Source organism: Chlorocebus sabaeus, chromosome 11 (assembly GCF_047675955.1).
Source record: "Chlorocebus sabaeus isolate Y175 chromosome 11, mChlSab1.0.hap1, whole genome shotgun sequence".
Classification (NCBI taxonomy): Eukaryota; Metazoa; Chordata; class Mammalia; order Primates; family Cercopithecidae; genus Chlorocebus; species Chlorocebus sabaeus.
Genome location: NC_132914.1, coordinates 32,493,688 through 32,514,307, shown reverse-complemented (window position 1 = coordinate 32,514,307; position 20,620 = coordinate 32,493,688). Strand labels below are relative to the sequence as shown.

Sequence of the window (20,620 nt, the reverse complement as noted above, 5' to 3'; positions counted from 1 at the left end):
ATAAGAGCCATCCAGTTTTTTAAGGGAGAATAGGAGTATTGTGGGGAGAATGGGTGGGGATTAAAATACTGGCAGCCAAAACTTGGGAGATGATGGGCTTAAGTCCCCATAATCCATTAGGGTTGAGGGGATATTGTGGGACCACTATTTAGTGCTTAGGATCCTTCAGTGAAATGGATTGCAGAGTGGTGGGTAGCTGCAATGGGGGAGTTGGTGTTCCATACTATGGGATTTACATGGCTGAGGAATCTGGGATTTAAGTCTGTTTGGTGTGGAGTGTGTGAGAAGGGGTTCTGTTCTTGATATAATAATAAATAAGGGTGGCTTTAGTATAGGTTGATAAATGAATGATTCCTCCTGGTTTGTGTAGGATGTCCCTTCCTAGTAAAGGAGTGGGACAATGAGGAATGACCGAGAAAGAGTGAGTGAGGGTGACTCCCTGAAATGAGTAGTATAGAGGCAGTGTGTTTTATGGGGTTTCTTGTATGCCCTTCATGCCAACAACAGAAATGGATGAATATCCTAATGGGTCTTGATATTCAGTTAATACAGATAGACTTGTCCCAGTATTGAAAAGAAAGGCAATAATCTTACTGGATACTGTCCTAATTACCCTGGGTTCCATAGACTCACTAGACATAAGGGTGAAGGATCCCAGGGATCCTCAGTCATCAGTTGTCAGCACCAACAGTGAAGAGATCCTGTGATGGTTGGCAAACTTTATTATGAGCCACACCTGAATAGGGAAGGTGTCCCCATTGGGGGCAGTCCATCTTCCTGTGTCCCCAAAGACCACAAGTTGGGCAAGGTTTGGTGGGAGGCCAGGGGTTAGGACAAGTCTTTGCCCAGTGTCCAGGGTTGCCACATTGGAAACTGACTCCTCAAGAGGTGAAGGAGTTTCCTTTTGGCTTATTAGGAGGCTTTGTGTAATTTGACTTTTGGACAACAGAGGCTAGCATCTGGTATTTTAAATGGAGATGTTTCTTTTTAAATTTGTGTTCCTCATCTTTGTTGTTAAAGATACAGAAGGCCACATTTAGGAGGTCCTGCTGGGGTGTCTGGGGACCCTCCTCTAATTTTTGTAATTTTTTCTGGCTATCTGGGGCAGACTGGGAAACAAATTGGAGGTGGAGAAAAGTTTGACCTTCTTTAGATTCTGGGTCCAAATTGGTATATTTTAGCATAGCTTCAGTGAGGCATGATAAGAAAAGGGCAGGATTTTCCTGGAGCTCTTGTGTAATTTCTGAGTTTTTCATCACTAACTGCCTTATGGGCATTTTTGTCCATGCCTACGAGAAGACAGGTAATCATGCGGTCTCTTCACCTGATGCCATTGTCTCCCTGTTGGTAAGTCCAATCTGGGTCTCTATGGGGGACTGCATCATTGGCCACTGGATTTTGTATAGGGGCTTGATTATGGAGTTCATCTGCGTGTGTTTTAGCTGAATGCCGGATGTGCTATTTTTCGTCAGGAATGAGGGTGGAGGTTAGAATGATATAAATGTCATGCCAAGTTAAATTAAAGGATTAGATTATGTTCATGAATTCCCTGCAATAATGAGATGGATTTTCAGAGAAAGATCCAGGTGCTGTTCGATCTGTGATAAGTCAGACATGGAGAAACGGACATGAACATGAGCAATGCCTTCAGCCCCAGCCACTTACTGGAGAGGGAGAATGGCAGATGTGGTTTGACTGATTGGAGTAGTTTTTGAATGGGTAATGGGTGGAGCAGGAGGAGGGGCGGGGTTTGGAGCTAAAGGCTTAGGGCAGGAGGGGCCAAAGGGGTGGACAGGCAAGGAACAGAGGCAGGGGGCTGAGAGTACAGAGGGGGTTCATCTGCAGGATCAAAAGGGGTTTCGGAGGAAGGGGTTTCAGAGAAAGGAGAGAGCTGGGGAGGGTTTTCATTAAGAAGAAGGATTTCATGAGGGTTGCAAGCTTGACGTGGGGAGGGTTGCAAGCTTGATGTGGGGAGGGTTGGGATTTAAGGTAGAAGAAAGCCTGAGTATAGGGAACCTCTTGCCATTTGCCATTCCTGGTGATAAAGGTGTCAAGGTCCCTGAGAATTTGAAAGTCAAAAGTGCTGTTTTTGGGCCATCGCCTGCCATTATCTAATTTGAACTGGGGTCAGGCTGTGTTGCAATAAAAAACTAAACATTTTGGCTTTAGGTCCCCCTGTAAGCCAAGTTTGGCAAGGTTGTGAAGGAGACACCCCAGTGGGGAGGACGTAGGAATGTGAGATTGTTTGGCAACATGTAGACTGGTAAGAGGAAGCCAAGGGTGCCTGTTTTTGTTCTAGGCCTCCCCAGACAAAAGACCCAGAATCCTCTTTACAAAGAGAAGGATAAAGCTGAGGAGACTGGGCGTCCCCAAGATTTCTTCCAACTTAGTCCCACTGGTCCTCTGAGCGCTGGAACGGCAGACCTGACTTTCCCGGGTACTGCAAGAAAGTCAGGGAAGGCAAATCTTGTCAGTTGGCTGGATTAGTGTCTGATGTTGGGTGTTCTGGTTAGAATTGGCAGAGGGTCGCCTAGACTAGAGCCATGTGAGTGAGAGAGAGCGAGAGAGAGAGAAGAGGGAGGAAGAGGGGACAAGGGCTAGAGAGCGAAATACCTGTTGCAGGTGGTTGGAGGTGGATTCCTGAAACCTGAGGGTTTTGAGAACCCACCGGAGAGTAGCCCCAGCCCAAGCCTCACAGTCCCCTTCAGATTAGTTGTCCTCCTCATGCAAATTGCTTGAAAAGTGAAGAGAGAGGAAAGACAAGGCAGGTGGCCAGAGACCCTCAGGATCCAGGAGTTATCCTGGGACGAGCTGCCATTGCCCAGTGCTTCCTAGGTTGCAAGAGAGCCTCTGTCCCCAACACCCATTCCAGGTTTTGACACCAAATGTAAGGGTTGAAAAAAGAAGACAGAAACATGAAAAGCAGCTCAACAGTCAAAGACAGGTTTATTTTGGAGAATAAACCTGAGAGGGGATTCTGGCTGGTTTAGGTCAGGAGCCTTCTCTCTTATAGACTAAGAGTATTTAAGGGTTTAGGAAGGGAGAGCTTATTGCAGGTTTGGAATGTTTCTGGGTGGAAGAGAGTTTTATTGTGAGGTTGGGATGTTTCTGGTCAGAGGGGGTTTATCTCAGGGCTGGCATGTTGCTGGTTGGAGGGGGGGTTTATCTTGGGGTTGGAATGTTTCTGGTTGGAGATGTCATTTGTGGTTTATGGTCATGCTGACATTAGCCATTAGGCTGATGTTTTGGGGGCTGGATTTAGGTGGTTTTTAATCAAGGGGAACTTAAAATGGCAGTGTTTGTCCAAGATAGTGATGCTCCTGCTCTGTCAACAACCACTAGACAAATGCTTCCCACAAACCTCATAAGATCAGGAGTTTGTTTTCCTTAAGGATATTATGCCTGATGAATATAGTTTTCCTTTAATAAGTAAGTCATAAATATTTATCCTTTTAATTTCAGATATGGAGAGGTAGACGCCTCCTCTTACAGAGGCAGATAAAAATAAGCAAAGATGTCATTAGATACATGTGCAAAGGGCGTGAGACAACAGTCCACAAAGGAGGAAATGCAAATGTCTTGAAAAATGAGGAAATGTTCAATCTTTCAAGTAATCATAGAAATGCAGATTGAAATATTGAGATACCTTTTTCTTTTTAAAAAAAGATTAATGCTGGTAAGGGTTTACTGAAATAAATGATACCAACTTAAAACCTTGAAAAATATTTTATCTCAATAGTTTTATTTTTATCCCTTTGCTCATGAGAGAGAGAAAAATAAATAAATAAGGAGAAAGAGAGAGAGAAGAGGAGTGAGAGGGGAAGAGGAAGGCAGATATGGGACGAAAGAAAAAAAAAGAAGGAAAAAGCCATTTGAACAAAATTTGTCTATATCAAAAATAAAGTCAGATCAGGTATAGAACAAGATCCTGGAGATGTCAAACCAAGTGGTAAGAAGCCCATTTTACAGGAGTTACAGCAGTCTATAGGGCATAAAGGAGGAATATTTTGACCTGGGTCAGGATTGGCTGTTACACATTAATATTTCTGTGAGTTCAAGCTGATTTGTCTAGAGCTGATTGATTTAATTTTACTGATTCATGCTGATAAGAATGTAAAGCTTATGTTTTATGTTTTATGATTAGAGCTAGCCTTTGGGGGAAATAGGGATGACTTAAAGTTTGGTTACTTGGTTATGGGTGATTGGCCTTGGGGTGTATCTTTTCAATGGCCTCCATTCTTATTTTTCTTTGACAATCATGCTAATGAGAGATAATAAAAAAAATGAAAGAGCCCTTTTGGCTGTCTGAGTAGCACCACAGTGGCTGTCGAGAACAAGCACCAAAGATGGCAGAAAGGGAGCCAAGAAGAAAGTGGTTGATCCATTTCCTAAGAAAGATTACTGTGATGTAAAAGCACCTGCTATATTCAATATAAGAAATATTGGGGGCTGGGGATGGTGGCTCACACCTGTAATCCCAGCACTTTGGGAGGCCAAGGCGGGCGGATCACAACTTCAGGAGTTTGAGACCAGCCTGACCAACGTGGTGAAACCCCGTCTCTACTGAAAATACAAAAATTAGTCGAGCGTGGTGGCACACGCCTGTAATCCCAGCTACTGAAGAGGCTGAGGCAGGATAATCACTTGAACCCAGGAGGCAGAGGTTGCAGTGAGCCAAGATCGTACCATTGCACTCCAGTCTGGGCAACAGGTGAGACTCTGTCTCAAAAAAAAAAAAACAAAAAAAACTAGCTGGGTGTGGTGGTGGGTGCCTGTAGTCCCAGCTACTCGGGAGGTTAAGGCAGAAGAATAGCTTCAACCCAGGAGGTGGAGGCTGCAGTGAGCCAAGATCGTGCCACTGCACACCAGCCTGGGCGACAGAGTGAGACTCTGTCTCAAAAAAAAAGAAATATTGGAAAGATGCTAGTCACCAGGACCCAAGGAACCAAAATTGCATCAGACGGTCTCAAGGGTTGTGTGTTTGAAGTCAGTCTTGCTGATTTGCCAAATGATGAAGTTAACATTTAGAAAATTCAAGCTGATTACTGAAGATTTTTAGGGCAAAAACTGCTGAACTAACTTTCATGGCATGAATCTTACCCATGACAAAATGTATTCTGTGGTGAAAAAATGGCAGACCATGATTGAAGCTCATGTCGATGTCAAGACTTCCAGTGGTTACTTGCTTCATCTGTTCTGTGTTGGTTTTACTAAAAAATGCAACATTCAGATATGGAAGACCTCTTATGCTCAGCACCAACAGGTCAACCAGATCTGGAAGAAGATGATGGAAATCATGACCTGAGAGGTGCAGACAAAATGACTTGAAAGAAGTGGTCAATAAATTGATTCCAAACAGCACTGGAAAAGTCATAGAAAAGGCTTGCCAATCAATTTATGCTCTTCATGATGTCTTCATTAGAAAAGTAAAAATGCAGAAGCAGCCCAAGTTTAAATTAGGAAAACTCACAGAACTTCAAGGTGAAGTTAGTTCTGGAGAAGCCACTGGGAACAAAACAGGTGGTAAAGTTGAATGAGCTGATGGCTATGAGTTGTCAGTCCAAGAATCTATTTAGAGTTTAGACTTCTAATAGTGACAAAGAAAAAGTCCTATTTGTGGGGGTGGGTGGTGGGTGGGGAAAGAATAAAAGAGACAATTCAGGTAAGAAATTGAAGAAGTCTAATAAACATTAAAAAAACCACAACCTCAATAGTTATCAGATGTGAATTACAATAACATATACCACCATGTTTTCATGATTGAATTATAAAGTAATAAGGGTGCAGTAACTGTCTTACGTTCTTCTCTCACTTACTGCTGTCATAGTGGCCCTGATTGTTTCTAATAATGCAATTTGTCTTGAACTATATTGTTTTCTGATTTTAATATAGCTATGCTGGCCTTTTTTTTCTTTGGTTTGGCATGTCTTTTCCATCTACTTACTTCTTTTTTTGTTTGTTTTTCTTTCAGACAGCTTCTCCCACTGTCCCTCCGGGCTCCTGGGTTCATGAGATTCTCCTGCCTCAGCCTCCTGAGTAGCTTTTTACAGGCGCACACCACCACACCTTGCTAATTTTTTGTATTTTTAGTAGAGATGGGATTTCATTATGTTGGCCAGACTGGTCTTGAACTCCTGACCTTGTGATCCGCCCGCCTTGGCTCCCAAAGTGCTAGGATTACAGGGGTGAGCCACCGCGCCCAGCCTGCTTACTTTCTATTCTTTTTTTGTTTTTCCCTGAGACGGAGTCTTGCTCTGTCACCCAGGCTGCAGTGCAGTGGCACGATCTTGGCTCACTACAACTTCTTCCTCCCGGGTTCAAGTGATTCTCCTGCCTCAGCCTCCCATGTAGCTGGGATTAAAGGCGCCTGCCTCCATAACTGGCTAATTTTTTGTATTTCTGGTAGAGATGGGGATTCACCATGTTGGCCAGGGTGGTCTCAAACTCCTGACCTCAGGTGATCTGCCTGTCTCAGCCTCCCAAAGTGCTGGGATTACAGGTGTGAGCCACTGCGCCCGGCCCTATTCTATTCTTTTTTGGTTATTATTTATTTTCAACCTTCCTAAGGCTGAAAGACTAAGACGACTAATACCTAAGTGGAGGTCTAAGACTGCTAAAGTCTTTCAAGTAGCTTGTAAAATGCCTTTAAAATGTTCAATCTATCTTTGTTTTTACTGCTGTAAACTGATCCTTTGTGTCCCCTGCCAAATTCATAGATTGAAATCTTAAACCCCAAGGTGGTGGTATTATGAGATAATTCAGTCATGGGGTGAAGCCCTCATGATGGGATTAAAGGCCTTGTAAGAAGAGACACAGCGACTTTCTCTTCAGCCCTCCTCCCTCCATCATGTGAGGACACAGCAAGAGGATGGCCACCCACAAAGCTAGGAAGAAGGCCCTAACCAAGCAGGCAATCATGCTGACACCCTGATCTCGAACACCTACCCTCAGTTAGGTGTAGTGACTCATGCCTGAAATACCAGCACTTTAGGAGGCCAAGGCAAGAGAATTACTTGAGGCTAAGAGTTTGAGGCCAGCCTGGGCTATAGTGAAACCCCGTCTCTACAAAAAAGTTTTAAGACTCCGTGCGGTAGCTCACACCTGTAATCCCAGCACTTTGGGAGGCTGAGGTGGGGGGATCATGAGGTCAGGAATTAGAGACCAGCCTGGTCAATATGGTGAAACCCTGTCTCTACTAAAAATACAAAAATTAGCCTGGAGTGATGGCATGCACCTGTAGTCCCATCTACTAGGGAGGCTGAGGCAGGAGAATCGCTTGAACCCGGGAGGTGGAGGTCTCAGTGAGCCAAGATCTTGCCGCTGCACTCCAGCCTGGGTGACAGAGCAAGACTCTGTCTCAAAAAAAAAAAAAAAAGGTTTTAAAATTAGCTGGTTGCAGTGGTGTGTGCCTGTAGTCCCAGCTACTAGGAGGCTGAGGTGGGAGGATCACTTGAGCCCAGGAGTTCAAGGCTGACGTGAGCTATGATCATGCCACTTGCACTCCAGCCTGGGTGATAGTAAGACCCGTTTCTAAAAAAGAAAAAGAAACAGAAAAAAAACCCCAAAATGGCCAGTCTCTGTAACTGTGAGAAATAAATTTCTGTTATTTAAGTACTCCGCCTATGATATATTTGTTACAGCAGCCCAAACTGACTGAGACAACTACTAAGGCATTTAGTTTATTCACCTTTAATGAAATTAGTCTCAAAAAATCTATTGCCCTAGTTTATAGTATCTTTCACCTCCCATTCTTATTTTTTTTGAGAGAGCCTCGCTCTGTCGCCCAGCCTGGAGGGCAATGGTGTGATCTCAGCTCACTGCAACCTCCGCCTCCCTGGCTCAAGCGATCCTCCCACCTCAGCCTCCTGAGTAGCTGGGATTACAGGCATGTACCACCATTCCCAGCTAATTTTTGTATTTTTAGTAAAGATGGAATTTTGCCATGTTGGCCAGGCTGGTCTCAAACTCCTGTCCTCAAGTGATCTGCCAGCCTCAGCCTCTCAAAGTGCTCAGATTACAGGCATGAGCCACCATGCCTGGCCTTCCTATTTTTTTTTTTTTTTTGACTTTTTTTTGGTATTAATTATATTCTTCCTTGCTAGTTTGGAAGTTAAATACGCTATTCGGGTTTGAGGTGCTTTTCTTGCTTTTTTTTTTTGTGACTAATTTTTTGTTGTTGTTACTCTATAAGCTGCATTGTGATTACTTAAATTATAAAGTTAAGCTATTTCTTTATCTCCTCCAGAACACAGACCTGTCATATATTTTAATATTATCTTTTTTCTTTCAAATTTAAACATTACTAAACCTTATCATTGTTTTATAGTTAATATTTTATACTTACCCAAAGTCTTTTTACATGTTGTTTCTTCTTGTAGCTTCATTTAGGATCAGTTTCCTTCTAGCTGAAATATATATTTTAGATTTTCCTATAGTAAGGGTTTGCTGACGAAAGAGTGAGTTTTATTTGTCTGAAAATAATTTTATTTTGTCTTCATTAAAAAAAAATTTAGGGCTGGGCGAAGTGGCTCACGCCTGTAATCCCAGTACTTTGGGAGGCCAAGTCGGGCAGATCACGAGGTCAGGAGTTCAAGACCAGCCTGGCCAACTTGGTGAAACCCCGTCTGTACAAAAAATACAAAACTTAGCCGGGCATCATGGTGCATGCCTGTAATCCCAGCTACTCGAGAGACTGAGGCAGGAGAATCACTTGAACTTGGGAGGTGGAGGTTGCAGTGAGCCGAGATCCAGCCACTGCACTCCAGCCTGGGCGACAAAAAAAAAAAAAAAAAAAAGAAAAAAATTTAACTGGATTTAGAATTCCAAATTTTCAGTTGCTTTTCCTTAGCACTTTGAAGATAACATTTCACTGTCTCGTAGCTTATATTGTCTTTAAGCCAGCTGTCACTAACTCGGCTTCTTTCAAGATGATCTCCTGGCCGGCATGGTAGCTCACGTCTTGGGAGGCCAAGGTGGGTGGATCACCTGAAGTCAGGAGTTCAAGACCAGCGTGGCCAATATGGTGAAACCCTGTCTCTACTAAAAATACAAAAAAAAGTAACTAGACGTGGTGGTGGGTGCCTGTAATCCCAGCTACTTGGGAGGCTGAGGCAGGGAGAATCACTGGAACCCAGTAGGCGGAGGTTGCAGTGAGCTGAGATCTGGCCATTGCATTCCAGCCTGGGCGACAGAATGAGACTATCTCAAAAAGGAAAAAAAAAAAAGATAATCTCCTTTCTCTTGTTCTGAAATTTCATCATTTTATGTCTGTATGTGGGTTTATTTTCTATGTACATACAACATACCTATGTACATAGACTGAAACATATGCACATAGGTTTATTAGCATACATACAGGGTTTACTAACATATATACATAGGTTATAAACATATAGACATAGGTTGTAAGCATATAAACATAGACTGAAAAAAACATATAAAGCAAAAACATCACAAGAAGAAACAGGCTGGGTATGGTGGCTCATGTTTCTAATCCCAACACTTTGGGAGGCTGAGGCAGGCGGATCACCTGAGGTCGGGAGCTCGAGACCAGTCTGACAAACATGGGGAAACCCCGTATCTACTAAAAATACAAAATTAGCTGGGCGTGGTGGCAGATGCCTGTAATCCCAGCTACTCAAAAGGTTAAGGCAGGAGAATCGCTTGAACTTGGGAAGCGGAGGTTGTGGTGAACTGAGATTGTGCCACTGCTCTCCAGCCTGGCAACAGAGTGAGACTCTATCTCCAAAAAAAACAAAAAGAAGAAGAAACAGACGAATTTATATTCAATCATATTGGAGGATTTGAAAATTAATAATTGACAGAAAATGTTCATCAAGTAGATCTGATATACATGATTTACCATATTTACTACGGCAGAAGCATAGAACACTGTACTAACAACTGCAAAAATCACATTCTCTGGCCGGGCGCGGTGGCTCAAGCCTGTAATCCCAGCACTGTGGGAGGCCGAGACGGGAGGATCACGAGGTCAGGAGATCGAGACCATCCTGGCTAACACGGTGAAACCCCGTCTCTACTAAAAATACAAAAAAAAAAATTAGCCGGGCGAGGTGGCGGGCGCCTGTAGTCCCAGCTACTCCGGAGGCTGAGGCAGGAGAATGGCGTAAACCCGGGAGGCGGAGCTTGCAGTGAGCTGAGATCTGGCCACTGCACTCCAGCCTGGGCGACAGAGCGAGACTCCGTCTCAAAAAAAAAAAAAAAAAAAAAAAATCACATTCTCTTTAAGCACACATAAAATTTTTATTAGTTGAAGATAGATTGGCTGTAAATCAAATCTCAAGAAAATTGACAGAATTAAAATGCGGACACTCTCCGACTATAGGCACATGTGAGAGATATTGTAGGTTCAGTCCCAGATCATCGCAATAAAGCAAATATCACAGTAAAGTAAGTCACACAAATTTTTTTGGTTTCCTAGTACATAAAGTTATTTTTAAACTATAACGTAGTCTATTTAGTGTGCAATGGCATTATGTCTAAAAATATACCTTAGTTTTAAAATATATCTTATTTTAAAAATAGTTTATCAGTAAAAAATGCTGACACAGAGACACACAAGTGAGCACATGCTGTTGGAAAAATGTCACTGATATACTTGCTCAACACAAGGTTGCCACAAACCTTCGATTTGTAAAAAAATACAATCTAGGAAGCATGATAAAGTGAAATGCAAGAAAATAAGATATGCCTATGTTTAATGCTCTTAAGCTACAAATAAGACAATAAAAAAACAGCTAAAAATTTTCCTTTATGTGCTAGGAAATAAGAAAGAGACAAATTAAACATTTTAAATGTAATAAGTAGTATTACAGATGACAGCCAGCGCGGTGGCTCATGCCTGTAATCCCAGTGCTTTGGGAGGTCGAGGCAGGCAGATCATGAGGTCAGGAGATTGAGACCATCCCAGCTCACATGGTGAAACCCTGTCTCTACTAAAAAGACAAAAAATTAGCCGCATGTGGTGGTGGGCGCCTGTAGTCCCAGTTATTTGGGAGGCTCAGGCAGGAGAATGGTGTGAACCTGGGAGGCGGAGCTTGCAGAAGCAGAGCTTGCAGTGAGCAGAGATGGCGCCACTGCAATCCAGCCTAGGCGAAAGAGCGAGACTCCGTCTCAATTTTAAAAAAAAGTAAGCTAAGTAGTGTGTAGAAAGAAATGTATAAACTTGGCCGGGCGCAGTGGCTTACGCCTGTAATCCCAGCACTCTGGGAGGCCGAGGTGGGTGGATCACCTGAGGTCAGGAGTTCAAGACCAGCGTGGCCAACATGGCGAAACCCCATCTCTACTAAAAAATACAAAAATTAGCTGGGTGTGGTGGCAGGTGCCTGTAATCCCAGCTACTCGGGAGGCTGAGACAGGAGAATCGCTTGAACCTGGGAGGCGGAGCTTGCAGTGAGCTGAGATCAGGCCACTGCACTCCAGCCTGGGTGACAGAGTGAGACTCTGTCTCAAACAAAAACAAAAACAAACAAGAAAGAAATGTATAAACTTAAAAGACATATTATTAAGTAATCATTTATAATAAGTCAGAAAAACAGAAAACAAATCCAAAGTAAAAGGAACAAAACAGTTATTTTAAAAGAATACGCAAAATCTGGCAAGAATGATGAACAACAAGAGAGAATTGTGAACATACATTTTACCAAATAAGTTATATGAATGGCAAAAAAACAACACCAACTGATGCTCAGCATCATTTGGTCATTGGCAAAATGTGAATTAAAACCATAAGGAAATATACTTCACACCCCCAAATACCACCTGTACCCCAATAACTTATGGAAATGTAATAATTAAGAAAAACTATATTTCATACCCACTAAAATGCTTCAGACTAAAAAGACTAACAATATCAGGTGTGGAAGAGAATTTGGAGCATCAGGAACATTGCCGGTAAGAATGAAAATGGTATTCCTTAGTCCATTTTCTGATGCTATCGTAGAATACCCCAGAGTGGGTAAATTATAATAAAACAAAATGTATGTATGTATGTATGTATGTATGTATGTATGTATGTATTTAGAGAGGGGGTCTTACTCTGTCACCCAGGCTAGAGTGCAGTGGCGCAATCTCAGTTCACTGCAACCTCCACCTCCTGGGTTCAAGGGATTCTTCTGCCTCAGCCTCCCAAGTAGCTGGGACTACAGGCACCACCACGCCTGGCTAAATTTTGTATTTTTAGTAGAGACAGCGTTTCACCATTTGGCCAGGCTGGTCTTGAACTTCTGATCTCAAGTGATCCACCCACCTTGGTCTCCCAGAGTGTTGGGATTACCGGCATGAGCCACCAGATCCAGCCAAAATGTATTTGGTAAAGTTCTGGAAACTGGGAAGTTCTTGGATTCAAGGACAAGGAGCTGCATCTTCAGGGGCCTCCTTGCTGTGTCATAACATGTGAAGGCATCACAGGATAAGAAGAGTGCAAGGCTGGCTTTTATCACAAACCCACTCTTGAGATAACTTATTCCTTCCCACTGTAACCCCACTAATCTGTTAATTCATGAAAAGATTAATCCATTCATGAGGGCATGAGGGCTGTCTCTTAAAATTCTCACCTCCTTTTCTTTTTTTAAAGTCAAGGTCTTGCTCTGTTGCCCAGGCTGGGGTGCAGTGGCATGACCATGGCTCACTGCAGCCTTGACCTCCTGAGTTCAAGGTATCCTCCCATCTCAGCCTCCTAAGTAGCTAGGACCACAGGTGTGTGCCACCATGTCTGTCTAATTTTTAAATGTTTTGTACAGAGGGGATTTTACTACATTGACCAGGCTGGTCTTGAACTCCTGTCCTTAAGCAATCCTCTCACGTTGGCCTCCTAAAGTTCTGGGATTACAGACGTGAGCCACCATGCCTAGCCTGGTCCCACCTCTTAATAGAGTCACAATGGTAATTAAATTCCAACATGAATTTTGGAGGGGACACAAACCATAGTGGTATGAATACTTTGAAAACAGTTTGGTGGTTTCTGATTATGTGAAAGACATAGTTACCACATGACCTAGCAATTCAGCAGTTACATACTTCCCCAAAAGAAATGAAAACATGTCCACACAAAGACTTGTATGCAACTGTTCATTTGAGTTTTTTTCATAGTATGTATCTCCCAACTGGAAACAACCAGCTGGTGAATGGATAAACTGTTTTACATCCATACAATGCAAAACTACTTACCAAAAAGAGCTACTTTAGATTTTTCTGTTTGTGAGCCAAAACAAAATAGAAACAAACAAACAAAAAACCTACCAATACACATCACAACACGTATGAATCTCAAAAGCATTATGCTGACTAGAGCTGTGTGTGGTGGCTCACACTTATAATCCCAGCACTTTGGGATGCTGAGTAGGGTGGATCACTTGAGGTCAGGAGTTTGAGACCAGCCTGGCCAACATGGTGAAATACATGTTTTTATTTCACTTTACCGAAAATACAAAAATTAGCCAGGCATGGTGGTGGGCACCTGTAATCCCAGCTACTCTGGAGGCAGAGGCGCAAGAATTGCTTGAACATGGGAGGCAGAGGTTCCAGTGAGCTAAGATCATGCCAGTGCACTCCAGCCTAGGTGAAAGAGCGGGATTGTCTCAAAAAAAAAAAGAAAAGAAAAAAAAGGAAAAAGCATTATGCTAAATACAAGGAGCCAGACACAAATGATTATACTATATCATTTCACATTTATAAAATTTTAGAAAAGGCAAATACTGCATATAGTGATAAGAAAGCAGACTGATGGTTAGATTAATGTGAAATATTTTGTCACATAATGCAATGGAAATAACATAAAAATAAAAAAGTCAGTGTCTAACATCAAGATAGATTCTAAGGAAGCTTCTACTGATATTTATGATTTATTGTCTATATCAAAGGCTATTTTATTTGTGGCTTTTTGGAGAGGCCAGTGGAGATTAGAGCTCTGCCAAATTACTCCTTTTGTGAAGCTAATTTGCAATCATTCTTGTTATATGGAGAAAATCCTTGTTCTTGAAGAGAATTCTCGAAGGGAAGGGACAGTTGCTGTCTTCCTCTTCTTCATTTTTCCAGCAGATATCTAATGTATATCCACTTGAAGTAAGTCTTATTTGGGCAGTAGCAATATGTGTCAAGGCACTTAACATTGTGTCAAGTGTCACAGTGCCAAGCACCATGTCAAGGCAGAGGGAAGATGATTGATGATGTATGCTGAAGAATACTGGAGTCAAAGCTTGGAGAATGAGTTGAGTGCTATGGAAACCCTGATGACAGAGACTACAGTGAGGAAGACCCAGAGCAGCGAAAGCTTTTGCAATCTGGTCAGGAAGACCAATGGATAACTAGGTATCCTGGATGTATGCAGAGGCTCTACAATGAGATTACTTAGTTTATAATTTGGATTAACCCGTCATTTCTGTGGGCTCACCCAGGAATTTCCCTTACAGTATGATGTAGAGAAATGCCTTTGACCACTCCCCTATCTCTTTATCAATACCAGGGTCACACCTTCTACCTAGCCTCTTTCTTTCTTTCCTTCTCCCTTCTTCTCTTACTTCTTTTTTTTTTTTTTTTTTTTTTTGAGACGGAGTCTTGCTGTCACCCAGGCTGGAGTGCAGTGGTACCATCCAGGCTCACTGCAACCTCTGACTCCTAGGTTCATGTGTTTCTCCTGCCTCAGCCTCTCGAGTAGTTGGGACTACAGGGGTGCACTACCGTGCCCGGCTAATTTTTGTATTTTTAGTAGAGATGGGGTTTCACCATGTTACCCAGGTTGGTCTCAAACTCCTGACCTCATGTGATCAACCCACCTTGGCCTTTCAAAGTGCTGGGATTACAAGGGTGAGATACCACGCCTGGCCCCTTTCTTCTTTTTTTCCTTCCTGCCTTCTTCCCTCCTTCCTTCCTTCTTTCCGGAAATTAGTGTCATTTCAGCCTGTTTCTTTTTTATTGACTAGATCAGGGGTCAGAAAACTGACATGCAGCCTGTTTTTGTATGACCACGGGCTAAGAATGGCTTTATCTTTTCAAATGGTGGAACACAAATCCCCAACATGCCTGTCTTTTGAGTTACATCTCTCCCAATCTGGATCAGTTGCTTTCTACACCGGCTGTTTCTGATCCTGTGATTCTCCTTCACCATTACTTTGCATCTCTCCTGTTTCCTCTATCCCTTCCCCTCCCCTCCCCTCCCCCACTCCCCTTCCCCTCCCTCTTTTGCTCCCTCCCTTCCTCCCTTCTTTCTTTCTTTCCAGGGGAATTGGCAGGGGAACAGGAAGTCAAATCTCATGTCATCATGTGACTATTGGGACTCCCTCTTTTCATGTTTCTTCTCCTTTGTAGTAGGGGCAGTGCCAGCAGCAGGAGCTACAGAGCCGGGGCAGCAGAGACAGCCACAGCTCTGTGGGAGCGCACACTGGCAACTTGCCAATACCCTGGGCAATGGCGCCTTTAATGTCTTTTCCATTCAGTTCACTGATGATCTTGCTGCAGTGGTTGTCATTGGCCTTGTTGCCTATATTGTAGAGGATCTTCTTGATGTCCTTGGTGCTGGGCAAGGGGTTGCCCCTGAGGGCTGCCAGTAGGTAGGAAGGATGACCTTCTGTGTTCCAGAGGAAAAGAAAGCCACACCTTCCTCTTTTAGTTTGTTCATTTTCTTATTCCTGTGTTGCTGTTGAGAAATCCACAGCAATTCCGACTCCCCTACCACCCTTTTGTGCCACCTCCCTACCCCTTCTGGAAGCCTGAGAATCTCCTGTTTGTCCCAGATATTTTACATTTCACAATTATACACTTTGGTGCAGGACAATTTTAATCTATTATGATGGACACTTTCAATTTGCTCCTTCTATTCTGAGTGTGTTTCTTCAACTATTTCTTTTTTTTTTTGGAGACAGAGTCTTGCCTTGTTGCCCAGATTGTGCCTTGTGCAGTGGCACAATCTCAGCTCACTGCAACCTCCACCTCCTGGGTTCAAGCAATTCTTCTGCCTCAGCCTCCCAAGTAGCTGGGACTACAGGTGTGCGCCACCACACCCAGCTAATTTTTTGTATTTTAGTAAAGGTAGGTTTTCACTGTGTTGCCCAGACTGTTCTTGAACTCCTGAGCTCAGGCAATTCGCCCGCCTCGGCCTCCCAAAGTGCTAGGATTTCAGGCATGAGCCACCATGCCCAGCCTGAACTATTTCATTGTTGATTTCTTCCCCTCTGTTTCACTCTTCCTGGAAATTCTATTATTTGGCTGCTGAACTTTATAGATTTCATTAATTTTCTTACCTTTTTTCTCTCATTTCCTATCTCCTTGTCTTTTTGCCATGCTTTCTGTGTAATTTCCTCAGTTTTATTTCAATTCTTCATTAAAATGTTCATTTCTTATTTCTTCAACTTCTAAAATTTCTTCTTTGTTCTGTGAATGTTCCTCTTTTTACAAAATAACACCTTGTTGTTGTTTTAAGAATGCAGTATCTTTTCTTATCTTATCTTTCTCAAGACTGAGAAATGGAAAACTACAGAAACCACAACTTGAAAAACAGCACAGAAACCACAATTTGCAAAACAGATAAACTACTTCAGCAACAGCTCAGCGTGGACCCAGGTGTTCAGGAAACATAAAACCACAGACTTTTTCACAGACAACCTTGCCTAGCCTATCAACACAGTCAGTGACTCAACTTTGCAACTTCTGACCAATTCTTTCCTGCCCTAACTCTACCCTTCCTTCCTGCCCCTCCCCCCACTCTTGTTATCCCCGCCCTAAAAGCATCCTTTGGCTAACTCCTCCCCGATGAAACTTCATAAAACTCAAAAGCTAAAGCTACTCCGCGTCCATTTGACTGACTTCATTTGCTCACTGTTTCCCTTGCCTGGCACATTTCTAATAAACTAAGCTTGTTCTTTATTGTTATTCATTTGTTGTGTTTTAACCATAACAGATTTCTTTGCTGCTGTTTTATGAGAAGCTTTCTTTTTTTTTTTTTGAGACGGAGTCTCACTCCGACGGGGTTTCACCATGTTGGCCAGGCTGATCTCAAACTCCTGACCTCAAGTGATCTGCCCGCCTCCGCCTCCCAAAGTGCTGGGATTACCGGTGTAAGCCACCAGGCCTGGTCTTTTATTTATTTATTTTTTTGAGACGGAGTCTCGCTCTGTCACCCAGGCTGGAGTGCAGTGGCGCCATCTCGGCTCACTGCAACCTCCACCTCCCAGGTTCAAGCGATTCTCCTGCCTCAGCCTCCTGAGTAGCTGGGACTAAAGGCATGCACAACCACACCCAGCTAATTTTTGTATTTTTAGTAGAGACGGGGTTTCACCATGTTAGACAGGATGGTCTCAATCTCTTGACCTCGTGATCCGCTTGCCTCGGCCTCCCAACATGGTGGAATTAGAGGAGTGAGCCACCACGCCCAGCCCACACCTGGTCTTTTATGAGAAGCTTTCACTGAACATGAATTAGTTTTCTTTCATCCACATAGTATTCTGTTTCTCCAAGGTGCCTTATCTGCTGTGTGCTCTTTGTCTTGCATGATACAGGCTTACTTTAGAGTTCTGGTAATTTTTGGTTTCTTTCAATGAAGAGTGAAGGACTAAAGCTCATTGGAAGTTTGGAGTATATGGAGAGCTCTTGCACTTCTGAGTTTACTTTAGGGCCATTTATTTGTTGGGTAATCTTAAATATCAGTTTGTCTTCTTTCCTCTTGGGCTGCTTAGATTTCTCAGAGAAAAGTGTGACAATCCCCTGCCTAGAGGGTAAAGATTTGGCTGACATGGTTTGGGCACTAAATGATTGATGAAGGCTGTGGGGCAGGAGGCGGGGGCTTAGCAATCAGCGAGCATGTGATTGTGTAAACCTCCATTTTTGTTTGGTACCAAAGCCCTCACCTGTACTTGATGTTTCCCAGTCCACAGACTCCAACTGCTGCTGAAACTAGAGAGAAACAGTCATCCAACAGCATGAGAGCGGGTAGAAGACCTGTATCTGTTCGTGATTCTACGATATAATCATTTCTGTTTTCAATTTTTCTCTACTGTTGCCACATAATTCAGCTTTCTCAGTTCTTTTGAGTTAGTCTGCAATCATCTCTTTGCTTTTTAGCTTTCAAAGGTTTATCATCGGCCAGGTGTGGTGGCTCATGCCTGTAATCCCAGAATTCGGGAGGCTGAGGCGGGCAGATCACCTGAGGTCAGGAGTTTGAGACCAGCCTGGACAACATGGTGAAGCCCCATCTCTACAAAAAATACAATAATTAGCTGGGCGTGGTGGCATGTGCCTGTAGTCCCAGTTACTTGGGAGGATAAGGCAGGAGAATGGCTTGAACTCAGGAGGTAGAGGTTGCAGTGAGCCAAGATTGTGCCAGTGCAATCCAGCCTGGCGACAGAGTGAGACTCCATCTCAAAAAAAAAAAAAAAAAAAGAAAAGAAATATGAGGACTGGAGATTTGGGAGGGTCCAGGGGCAGAATTATATGGTTTGGCCGTGTCCCCACCCAAATCTCATCTAGAATTTTAATTCCCATAGTCCCCACATGTTGTGTAAGGGACCCGGTGGGATATAATTGAATCATGGTGGCAGTTTCCCCCATGCTATTGTTGTGATAGTAAGTTCTCATGAGATCTGATAGTTTTATAAGGAGCTTGCCGCTTCACTTGACTCTCATTCTTCTTCCTGTCGCCCTGTGAAGAAGAACGTGTTTGCTTCCCTTTCCGCCATGATCATCAGTTTCCTAAGGCCTCCTTAGCCATGCTAAACTGTGAGTCAATTAAACTTCTTTCCTTTATAAATTACCCAGTCTTGCCGTTCGCGGTGGCTCACACCTGTAATCCCATCACTTTGGGAGACCAAGGCGGGTGGATCACGAGGTCAGGAGATCGATACCATCCTGGCTAACATGGTGAAACCCCGTCTCTACTAAAAAATATACAAAAATTAGCCAGGTGTGGTGGTGGGCACCTGTAGTCCCAGCTACTCGGGAGGCTGAGGCAGGAGAATGGCGTGAACCCAGGAGGCGGAACTTGCAGTGAGCAGAGACTGTGCACCACCGCACTCCAGCCTGGGCGACAGAGCGAGACTCCGTCTCAAAAAATAGTAATAATAAATAACAAATAAATAAATAAATAAATTACCCAGTCTTGGATGTGTTCTTATAGTAGTATGAGAAATGACTAATACAAGCTCCTATTTCAATAAGTCATAAAAAGCAGTAAAAAGGCCAGGGCCAGGCATGGTGGCTCATGCCTGTAATCCCAGCACTTTGGGAGGCTGAGGTAGACGGATCACCTGAGGTCAGGAGTTCAAGACCAGCCTGAGCAACATGGCGAAATGCCATCTCTACTGAAAATACAAAAAATTAACCAAGTGTGGTGGCAGGCATCTGTAGTCCCAGCTACCTGGGAGGCTGAGGCAGGAGAATTGCTTGAACCCAGGAGGCAGAGGTTGCAGTGAGCTGAGATCACACCACTGAACTCCAGCCTGGGTGACAGAGCAAGATTCTGTCTCAAAACAAAACAAAACAAAAAAATGGGTCAGGCACAATGGCTCATGCCAGTAATCCCGACACTTTGTGAGGCTGAGGTGGGAGACTCACTTGAGCTCCAGAATTTGAGACCAGCCTGGGCAACATAGTGAGACCCTATCTCTAGTTATATAATCAAAAAAGAAAAAGAAAAAAAGGCAATATTCCTTTAACAGTGTGAGTGTCTCAATGACAAGAAATCAGGTATTTCTATTTCCCTAGAGTTTTTTCCTTTCCTTTTTTTTTTTTTTCTCTCCCTCTGTTGCCCAGGCTGGAGTGCAGTGGCTCAATCTCTGGTCACTGCAACCTCTGCCTCGTGGGTTCAAGCGATTCTCCTGTCTCAGCCTCCTGAGTAGCTGGGATTACAAGTGTGTGCCACCATGCCTGGCTAATTTTTTTTTGTATTTTTAGTAGAGACAGGGTTTCAGCATGTTGGTCAGGCTGGTCTTGAACTCCTGACCTTGTGATCTGCCCGCCTCGGCCTTCCAAAGTGCTGGGATTACAGGTGTAAGCTGCTGTGCCCGGCCTATAGTTGTTTCTTACTCATCTGAAGAAGGCACTTGACATGTCCTGAAGTGGACAGTTAATTTAGATATTCCGCTGGGCAACTGTTACCTTCCTAAAATCAGATGAAGTGGTGATTAAGTTCAAATTTGTTCTCCCAAATAAGCCCGAAACACACTGAATATAAGTTCTCCATTTTTGCCAGATAATATAACCAAAGAAGAAAAGATAATGTTGGTGTCCATGCTGAATTGGTTGATTTTTTTTTTACTAACTATGGAATGAGTATATAATTATAGGTAAATTTACCTTTCATATAGCTTCAGGTATTAATACTCACTCTTCTTGTTTCTTACGTTTTTGTTTTTTCCCAAAATCTTAGATGATTCCTCAGGTGAATTTGTGTAGTTCTCCTCCACTAGTATGTTTCTGGCACAGTTGTTGATATGTTGAAAGGGATCTAGTCCTAACAAAATCTTTTGTACTAGCCTGACATGATTACCATGACATTCCTCACATTTAAGATCTCCATCAGATGATGATATCTACCAGATGCTGTCTCCCCATTATCACAGCCCTGCAAGAAGGTCTGCTTATCTTTGCAATATATCTGTAGGCATAGGTGTTG

At 43.2% G+C, this 20,620-nt stretch overlaps 1 long non-coding RNA gene and 1 pseudogene across 1 annotated transcript in view; both read left to right on the top strand.

Annotated features, from left to right (window-relative positions):
• LOC140712753 (uncharacterized) overlaps positions 1-20,620 on the top strand; it is an 88,739-nt gene that overhangs the window by 48,430 nt on the left and 19,689 nt on the right. The gene's annotated exons all lie outside the window — the stretch shown is intronic.
• Positions 1,629-8,236, top strand: LOC140712705 (small ribosomal subunit protein eS1-like; annotated as a pseudogene).